Source organism: Grammomys surdaster, unplaced genomic scaffold (genome assembly GCF_004785775.1).
Source record: "Grammomys surdaster isolate TR1022 unplaced genomic scaffold, NIH_TR_1.0 125603, whole genome shotgun sequence".
NCBI classification, from domain to species: Eukaryota; Metazoa; Chordata; class Mammalia; order Rodentia; family Muridae; genus Grammomys; species Grammomys surdaster.
This window is the reverse complement of record NW_021620446.1, coordinates 1,388,511-1,399,372: the sequence shown is the minus strand read 5'-3', so window position 1 is coordinate 1,399,372 and position 10,862 is coordinate 1,388,511.

The following is a 10,862-nucleotide window of genomic DNA, read 5'->3' as shown; positions in this document are numbered from 1 at the left end:
CTGTGTGCTGCCAGTGTAAGATCTGAGACTTTCCAAGAAGTACCTCTACTATTCCTTTACTTCTGAAGTTTATCTTCTTTGGAACTGTGGATAATAATGACTTTCCTACTCAGGTTCAAGGCTTCCTTCTCCTGCCTTTCATGGGAAGGAACAAATCACTGCCCTGATGTTTCCCTCACAGGCTCAGGTTGTAACTTAGTCCCCAGATTCTCTAATCTGTCTTTCCTACATTCCCTACTATGTCTATCCAGGCTTTGGCAGCATCATGAGGAATCTGTGAAGTTCTGAAATGTATCCACGATATATTAAATAAATCCTCTCCCCACCATCCTGAGTCTCAGAGTGTTCTGTCTCATTGTCTTCCCAGATCTCCTTCCCTAATAGGTGGATGCCATCCATGCCAAACTATCGTCATGCGTAAAACATGTTGTTACAATGTGTGATGCACATGGACTGAGTGAATGTGGAGAAGTCACAGCTCCTAAGTGTGAAGCGCATCAGAATAGGATCCAGGTGTGCTGGTTCTCTCCAGTAAAGGTGAGTCTATTAGTGGGCGGGATCCGTTGTGTAGGATTTTGTTGAAAAAGTGTCAATTGGTCTGTGCCCTCATGTTGTGAAACTATATATCACATCAGAAACAAGTGGAGAATGAGATTTGAGGAGGTTCTGTGGCGGTTTGAAGAAAACTGTCCCCCGTGGGCTCACATGTTTGAATTTTTTGGTCCCCGTTTGGCGCCACTGTTTTGGGTGGCTTAGGAGGTGTGACCCTGCTGGAGGAAGTATGCCACTGGGCAATTGTGCTTTAAGGTTTGATGGTTTGTGAGGTTGTTTGTTTTGTTGTTTCTTTTAGTATGGTTTGCTTTTTCTCTGTGTAACCTTGGCTGTCCTGGAACTCACTCTGGATACCTGGCTAGCCTCAGACTCCCAGAGATCTGCCTGTTTCTGCCTCCTGAACGCCTGGGCTTTGAAGTTTTAATGTTTCAATCCTCGTTTGCTCTCTCTGCTTATTGCTTGTGGCTCCCGATGTGAGCACTAAGCTCTCTGCTCCAGCCTGCTGCCTTGCCTCTGCATCTTGATAGACTGTTACCCCTCCGGAACTGTAGGCCCAAATAAACCATTCCTTCTATAAAATTGCCTTGGTCTTGATGTGTTACCACAGCAACAGACAACTAATTCATACAGATACCAGGACTATCAGTCATCAGGGCAATGCTAATCAAAACCACAGGAAGATGCTAGTTCTCAGCTCCTCAGATGACTGCTGGTCACACAAAAAGAGATCAAGTGTTGTCAAGGAGTAATCAGACACTTGTGCTGATGAGAATGAGAAGCCAGACAGTCACTTTGAAAGACAACCTGGCTCTTCCCAAGTGTTAAGTTCAGAACATAACTTTAGGATCTGGTGATCAACTCTTGGGTGTTTACCAAAGAGAGCTAAAAATACTCATCAAATAAGAACTCACGTGGTGGGCTGGAGAGACGGCCCAGCTTAAAGTGGGCCTAGGAGGAGCTTCACTCTCAAAGAAACTGTGTAAGAATCCCTTTGTTCACTGGCAAGCATCTGGGAAGTGTGGGAGATGCATCTAAAGGCCATGGGGTGGCCATGGAGAACTGTAAAATTGCATAGGTAACCCATCTCATCCCCGTGAAGGTGTCCTATACTAGAGAGAACAACAGTCCTGTTTGGGACTCTGTCCTCTAAGACTTGCCACCCCAGTCAGAAGTGCACAGAACTTACCTTTCCACTATAGACTGGTCCATGAGTGAGGCACTAGCATCCTCAACAGTAATGGGCTCACACTTTCCCATAGATCTCACTGTTGTGACAGGATGACAGGAACCAGGTCAGCAGAGGCCAAAGGTAGGATTTAGGTCACCAAGAATAGACAGGATGTGACCAGAATCATAACAAGGGTCTTAGAGGGATAGTCCCAGGCCCCATGTAGGGTCTCCATTGAGGCTATCCAGTGGAAACTGTTAGATTGAGAGAGAAACAGGCTGCTCCTGGGCTGTCCTCTGGACTATAAGGCAGAAGGCTGAGGGCCTAGTGAACACAATGCTCCAACTATGCAGAAGCCAGCTCAGAGACCTGAGCCCTTGACCAAAAGGGAAACTGAGCCCTTGAGGAAACACTGTGTTTCACATTTGCCAGTAGGAGTTGATGTATGAGGGTTCTTAACACAGTGATAACATCTTGGGGATATCAAAAAAAAAATACACTCCCAACTGTGGTGGCTTCCTCCTTCACATACTGAGACAGCTTAAAGGTTGAGCCACCAGGTATCTAGCCAGGAATGAACACAGAAACAGGAGTGGATACCTGCTCTGTCTCCCTTAGCTCCTCCTACCTACATGCCCCACTGGGGCTCCTGCCCCTTGCTCCATATGCTATAGCATTCTTCGATTGCTTAGTGACTTTCTGAGTCATGACAGGGTAATGACCAGAAGCCCTAGGGTTCTGCTTCTGTCTCTAGGAAATGGAATTAACTCAGCCCACCCAGAAAATGACAAGGGAAACTGGGGAAATGCGAAACATGACCAAAGGTTCTTCATGAATGCTGTATTTGCTTTAAAATTCTTTAAAATACTTCCAATTTTCTCTTAAAAGGTGGCACAAATAGAAATCAGGAAGTTGGGGGCTGGAGAGATGGCTCAGTGGTTAAGAGCACTTACTGCTCTTCCAGAGGTCATGAGTTCAAATCCCAGCAACCACATGATGGCTCACAACCATTTGTAATGAGATTTGATGCCCTCTTCTGGTGTGTCTGAAGACAGCAGCTACAGTGTACTCATAAATAAAAATAAATAAATCTTTAAAAAAAAAAAATCAGGAAGTTACCATGTTCAGCTTCCCACATGACCTGGGCAGGTATATGAAGACCTAGGCTCAGGAGACTCCACACCTGCACACTTCCTCTCCACCTGCTCCTCTGACCTACTCCATCCTCAAGCAAACACCAGAACCATGAGCTGCTGTGGCTGTTCAGGAGACTGTGGCTCCAGCTGTGGGGGCTGTGGCTCAGGCTGTGGGGGCTGTGGCTCCAGCTGTGGGGGCTGTGGCTCAGGCTGTGGGGGTTGTAGCTCAGGCTGTGGGGGCTGTGGCTCCAGCTGTGGGGGCTGTGGCTCCAGCTGTGGGGGCTGTGGCTCAGGCTGTGGGGGCTGTGGCTCCAGCTGTGAGGGCTGTGGCTTCAGCTGCTGCAAACCTGTGTGCTGCTGTGTACCTATCTGTTCTTGTTCTAGCTGTGGGGACTGCAAGGGAGGCTGTGGCTCCTGTGGGGGCTGTGGCTCCTGTGAGAGCTGCAAGCCCTGATGCTGTCAATCCAGCTGCTGTAAGCCTTGCTGCTCCTCAGGCTATGGGTCTTCCTGCTGCCACTCCAGCTGCTGCAAACCCTGCTGCTGCCAGTCCAGCTGCTGTGTCCCTGTGTGCTGCCAGTGCAAGATCTGAGGCTCTGACATATGCCCTTAGTTGCCTCCAGACAAAGACCAATGGCCATCTCTCTGTCCTGCTGATATTTGGAGTCCAGTGGAAATGGCATTGTTGAAATGAGGACCAGCATTCTTGGACTGTATGAGAGTAATGTCCCCACCAATCTTCATCAGACCTTTATGTTCCTAAAGGCTGCTTTTGAGTTTTGAGCTGCCTTTATTTTTTCCTGCATCACTTCTGTTTCTGGGATCCTCTGTGTGCATTCTGTCTTCTTCATGTGGCCCCGTGAGAGCCACTCACACCACCTACCTTCAGGGCCTGAAGTTCCCAGAGTTAATAAACACTCTCCACACACAGTCTGTTTTCAACACAATTCTTTTCTTAATCTTTTTAAATTCGTTGTCTCCATACTCCTCCTCTCTCAGGCTTCTCCTTCTGTGGACCTCTTAAATCCAGGGCACATTGTGAAAACAGTATGGGACCCTGACCTGCCTTAGAAACAGATGCTCTTTTCACCCAGAGATACTTTTAAATTAGAATATTAATATGCCAACAAACCCAGTTTATCAGACTGAGCACATGTGACTCAAGTGTGGCTTTACCTCTTTCCTAGGTACTTTCTGAAAATCTCACAATGACTCCCTGCCTTTGGTTACTTACTGAAAAACAATCTAAGTTCTGCACAGACTTTTGCATCGTCCTGTGGTCCTTCACAGCATTGTCAGGAGCACCATGTGATCCCACTTCAATTCCTTCAGCAACCTTTAAAAGTTAAGAACGTCAAAACCCAAAGGAATCTTCTATTACAGTATTGTGAAGATGATGAAGTGGACTCTGCCCTGCAGGCGCCTTGCCCCATGCTATTGTGTGTATACTATGCCCTCCCTGAATGCCTCCCTTTCTATTAATCCCCATGCTTAAATTTATACTACAAATCTTTTAAAAATAAACCTAATTCTGCTTCATGTGAACTCATCCTAAAATTCCTTCTTTTCACAAAGCCACAGACTTAGTTTTATGTGAATGGAAACAAAGGGTCTTCTTGGGTGCTGGTGGCCATTCTGGGCTGTGCCACCCTGAGCTGTTCATAGAAGACAGAGGATCTGCAGTCCAGCGGGCCTTTCAGCCAACGCCATGGGTTACATGAGGCCAGTTCTCAAGTGATAGCAGCTGATATGCTCAGGTGACTTGTGCTGGGATTAGGACCACAGTGACCTGACAGATGAAGGATGGGGAGAGGACATTCAGCAGATGTTGTAGGGAGGGTGGCTCCCAGCTCCTGGGCTAATGAAGCACCTCTCCCCTTCCAGTAGTCTTCCAGCTTCCTTTCTGTGTTCTGACTGAGAAGCAGCACATCCCAACTACCCCATAGCCCTACTGGCTGCAAGTTTTCCCTGCAGAATTGTGTCCCAGAGGCTCTGGAACATTCTCAGGCCCTGTTGGGGAATTTAGGTGGTTGTTCCATATACAGAAAGATCAAGTATGTTGCTAAACACACAGAAACTCACCCTATCTCAAGCCAGATTTCCTTTACCCCCCTCTTGAGCTCTGCCTTCACTTTCACTCCCTTTTGGTAACACACTGTCCTTCCTTCTCCCTCACTGCCCTGTGTGTGTACGTTGGGGGTTGGGAGGTTCTCTAATGAGTGCCTGGAGTGGCTACTTCAGCCTCTAGAGTTTCTTTGGAGTCCCAGCCACCTCCATGGTGGGAGGGTCTAGGGCTATCCATCAAGGAGACTCTCTGTCATAGCTTTCAGGGTCAAGTCACACAGGGCTAAAAAGAGCAGGGAGGGAATTGAAAAGTGACTTAGGTCACTGACCCTGGGCAGTGTTTTGCATAAATACCACAAAACATGTTAATTGTTACAGTAAACAATTTAAGGCTTATTTTAAATTTAAAGGAATTTATACTGTAAAGTCTTGATAAAACCCATAAAGAGGCTGATGAGATGGCTCGGTGGGTAAAGGCACCTGCTATCAAGCCTGTGGCCCTCAAGACCAATGTGGTGGAAAGAAAGAACCAATTCCTGCAAGCTGCCCTCTGGCATCCTCACATGCACTGTGCCATATGTGCACAGAATACACACATAAACCGCATGATGATATACAGCTCTAACAACAACAACAAACCGATAAGGAAATCCATGGTGTCCTCGAGTGAACCTAAAAGAATCTTCTTCCTTCTCTGAGAGGCCTTCTCTGACCATTTCCAGGCAGCAACAGATGAGGCTTACTCAGTCACTTCTTTTCAGGCTGGAGTCAGGACACTCACATGCCAGACAGGGCTGTGTGTGTGTGTGTGTTCACATGTATGTGTATGCATGTATGTTGTGTGCATGCATATGTGTAGAAATGCATGTATGTGTGAGTATATGTACATGCATGAATATTTACCTCTGTGTGTATATGCGTGTGTGAACATGTGTGTATGTACATGTGCATGTATGTGTGTGCATGTGCACACATGCATTTGTACATCTGGTGTGTTCAGACAGTGACTCTCAGATCAGCCCCTGTGGTGGAAGTTCCTGAGGGAGGATTACAGCTTGGTGGCTGCCCCAGCCCTTACCCCTAGCTCATAAGTGAACCTTGTCTTGGGCTGCCCCTTGCTCAAGGACAAGAAGTAGTCTCAAGCTGAGACATGTGGATACTCAGGAGGCTGAATAGAGGAGAGCAGTATACCTCTCCTCTTCCACAGGGTAGTGCCATCCAAAGAATGACCCAGCAGACACCTGAGCCTGCAAACTGACAAGGTGTGGGACTGAGTAAGGGTATTTTGGTTCATGACTAGGCTTGGGCCTAGAACCCTGAGACTCTACATGATAACTGGCAGGCATTTGGCCGCGCCCCCAGAACCCAGAGTCCTGACATGCAGTCTCGTCTCCATAGACCTACATTGTTCAGTCAAGTAGGCCATTACAGCCCCTCTCAAAGTGCACAGGTAGAGGGTGTGACTATAGGCCTCAGGCTCTAAGGATTTACATACTAATGAAGGCCAGAGGCCGGAGCAAATTAAGCATTCCTCCCCAGATCCTCCCCCTTTCTCCCTCCCTATTTAACTCGGAACTGCCCTGAGTTTCACGGGGTGTGTGGGGGGGGTACTTTCAGATCCATCCACCATCCACCAAGGACTTTCTCGTGTCATTGGGGCCTGCCACCACCAAAGCCCCCAGCCTTTGGAACCTTAGACTTTGTCCTGTATGTGGGACCCGCAGCATGGAAACCTCCCGGGACCTCCACCACTGCTGTGGCCCATTTTTTCCCACAACAAGAAACTCAAGCTGAGCTCTGGCCATAAGACTCTGAAAAGAGACTGTGACCATGTCAGCCTTTGGTATAGGTCCCATTGCCTCCTCTCAGGGAAGCAACTTGCTGGTCAGGCCAAAAGGGGAGGGCAGGACAAGGACAGAAGCAGGCAGAGCCAGTGGTGTTGGCCACCAGAGCTTCTCTGCAGCCTGAAGGACCAACAGCTTCTTTCTCTAGGGACTGCAAACATAGGCATGGCAGGTAATGGACTCAAGAGCTGCCACACCAGGTTCTTGGAACCAAGATAAGTCTGGATGCATCTGCCTGTCCAGAGAAGACAAGAATATGACTGGGGTCACAAATTCTCAGCTTAGAGCTGAGGTGTTGTTGCTGAGCTTTCAGTACTGAATTTGGCACACTTCTGGTGTGTTTGTGAGGGCATTTTGTGAGTGGCTTAGCCGAGAAAGGAAGATCCACTTTGAATGTGCTTGGAACCATCCCATGAGCTAAGGGATCCCAAACGGAATAAAAAGGTAGAAGGGAGAAAGCCAGCTGAGCACAGCATTCCTCTGACTTCTTGGATGCAGTGTGACCAGCTTCCTCAAGTTCCTGCTGCCAGGCCTTCCCTACCATAATGATGGACAGTATCCTCAAAGGGTGAGCCAAAATAGACTCCTCCTTCCCCTCGTGGCTTCTGTCACAGCAATGAGAAAAGCAACCGACGTGAGAAACACATCCCCTGTCTTACCAGCCACCCTGACGCCCATGCCCCAAGGTGAAGCAGGCCCAGCACACCTCCATCAGGGCCTTTCTACACTGCTCCCTGCAAAGTCAACCCAGAGCACCCCTGGGCCTAGGGACCAGTTCAGCTTCAGGGAGAACGAGACAAGTCCTGAGAAAGCAGATGTGTACCAGGAAGGCACATGTGTTACTCATGTTGTCAGCTAGAGTTTCAGGAGGAGGAACAGGAGGGCCATGGAGAGCAACAGACAACCTCAACTTTAGAAATTAAAAAATTTAATTTAAAGCCCAGGGGCTGCCCTACAGGGTGAACTAGACATATGTGTCCATACATGTGGAGGCCAGAGGGCGTCCTCAGGAACCATCCACTTTATTTTTGAGACAGGGTCTCTCACTGGCTTGGAGTCCACAAATTCAACTAAACTGACTGGGCAGTGAGCACCAGGGATTCTCCCATCTGTGTCTTCAAAGAGCTTGGTACTCAGCTTTTCATGTGAGATCTGGTGATCTGACTCTGGTCCTTCTGTTTGTGCAGTAAGCACTTTACCAGCCTCACCCTCCCTCCAGAGCCTGTCTTTCAAAAGAATCTCTTCCACTGATGATGATGAGGTGCCCAGTGTTGTGACACATAAGTGGGCAGCTGTGGGATGGTCATGATACAATCGTTCTGCAGAGTTCTGCTCAGGCCACAGGCGTTGAGAAGGACAGAACCTGGAGTTTGTTTCAGAGACTGTCTTCTGAATAATACAAGCCGTAAATGGCGTGTCCTCAAATTTGACAAGAATCCTAAAACTTCAGTTATTAATGATGAATTATTAAAACTGAAAATCTTTATATACTGTTGATGATAAAAGAGTAGAACTTTGGGGGCTAGGGAGATGGCTCAGCCAGTAAAGTGTTTAGGTTGCAAGAATGAAAACCTGAGTTTAATCCCCAGAACTCATGTTTAAAAAAAAAACTGGGCTTGACAGCACATATCTGTGGTCCTCGAACAGGAGAGACAGAGGCAGGCATATTCCCAGGGCTTATTGCCCAGACACCTCAGCCAAGTAGGAACTTGTCATGTAGCGAGTTCTAGGCTAGTCTAAGACCTTGAGTCCTAGTTACATATTTGTTATTGTGATAAAATACCTTGATAACAAGTGACTTAGCACAAAAAGGGTTTATTTTAGTTCAGAACTCCAGGTTACAGTCTGTCACTATAGGAAAGTCACAGGCACAAGTGCTTGCAACAGCCAGTCACATCACACCCACAGTCAAGAAGAGAGAGAAATGAACTCCTCCATACCTGCTTCCTTACTTGTGCTCAGCTTGACTTCTCTGCTCTTTCTAAGAAGTTTTTAAATTGTATTTACTTATGTCTCTACATGAATGTGTTCATGTGAGTGTATATACATCACCCAGAGGCCAGAAAAGGGTGTCAGATCCTTTGGAGCTGGAGTTACAGGCCAGCTTCATGAATGTTGGGATCCAAACTTTGGTTCCCATGACTGAGCAGCAGAGGTTCTTAACCACTAAGCCATCTCTCCAAAACCCCTGTTTCTATATTCTTACATAATTCAGGACAGTCTGCGTAGGGAATGGTACTGCCCACAGTGGACTGAATCAATTAACTTTATTAAGACAATTCCCAATAAACATGCCCACAGGCAAGTCCAAGGTAGACAATATTTGTTGAGACTCTCTTTCCAAGTGATTTTAGGTTGGGTCAAGTTGACAGGTAAAGTTAACCTTCACACTTGGTTTAAAAAAAAAGTAAGAGTCTAAGCAATGACACCTAAGGTTGTCCTCTGGCCTCTTAAATACACACATACAAGTGCAGATGCACACATATATACACACTCACATGCATGCCTACACATGCCCACCTTCACATACATACACTCACACACATATATACACACTTCAGAGAACTATGTTAAAAGAAATACTGAATTCTACTGGGTTTATCAAAGGTCAATTGAAGCTCCACTGGAGCCATAGAGAAGCAGTCGCTTGCCCCTTATCTGTCCTGGCAAGAGCTGGGAGCAACTGAGAGACCTGCACAGCATGGACTATGCATAGGGAGGACAGCTGCCAGCCAAGACTCAAGGCTACAGAGCATGCCAGGGACTCATAAGGTATCCATGGTTCTCACACCAGTCCAGTGGTGAGGTTAACTTGACTGGACTTGTAAGGAGAGTGGACACCAGGATGGGAAACAGATGACCCTGGAAAACAGGTCAACACAGTGAGATATTCCTGTTTTTATTTTTATTTTCTTTTTTATAAATGGGACTGGGAGATGGGTCAATAGGAACTGAGTTCAGCTCTCCATCACTATATAAAACAAACTGTGGTAGTACAAACTTGCAGTTCCAACATGGAGGAGTGCAGAAACAGGCTCATGCACACACACAGAGTACCAACAAAAATATTGACACTGAAGAGTGGATTTTAGATTAACTGGGTTTTTTTTTTGTCTAATATTCTAAATTTATTTATCTAAATTTTCATTCATTGTGTTGGAACATTAAAATTAAATAATGGGATGATTTTTGCAAGAGAAATCAAATAAATTTCTCTAATCTCTGGAATAGACACTTTTACCCATCATGACATATGATCAAATATAAACATCTTTAAATACAACATGTAATGCAACCACTCTACTCACCTAAAACAGGAAAAGATAATATGGGGAAGAAGCTAAATTTAGAAACCTAGGACAATGAATGCTGGATTGGAGCTAATAGAGTCTCATGACTCTGGAAACAAACTCCAGTTTCAGAGAAAGGACATGAGCAGGAACCAGGAAGTGATCATGTGCCAGCCTCGCACCTGACCTGAGCAGGGATATAAAGGCCCAGGCTCAGGAGCCTCTACATCTGCAACTTCCTTTCCACCTGCTCCTCTGACCTACTCCATCCTCAACCAAACACCAGAACCATGACCTGCTGTGGCTGTTCAGGAGGCTGTGGCTCCAGCTGTGGGGGCTGTGGCTCCAGCTGTGGGGGCTGTGGCTCCAGCTGCTGCTGCAAGCCTGTGTGCTGCTGCAAGCCTGTGTGCTGCTGTGTGCCTGTCTGTTCCAGCTGTGGGGGCTGCAAAGGAGGATGTAGCTCCTGTGGGGGCTGCAAGGGAGGCTGTGGCTCCTGTGGAGGCTGCAAGGGAGGCTGTGGCTCCTGTGGAGGCTGTAGCTCCTGTGGAGGCTGCAAGGGAGGCTGTGGCTCCTGTGGAGGCTGTAGCTCCTGTGGGGGCTGCAAGTCCTGCTGCTGTCAGTCCAGCTGCTGTAAGCCCTGCTGCTCCTCAGGCTGTGGGTCTTCCTGCTGCCAGTCCAGCTGCTGCAAGCCTTGCTGCTGTCAGTCCAGCTGCTGCAAGCCCTGCTGCTGTCAGTCCAGCTGCTGCAAGCCCTGCTGCTGTCAGTCCAGCTGTTGTAAGCCCTGCTGCTGTCAGTCCAGCTGCTGCAAGCC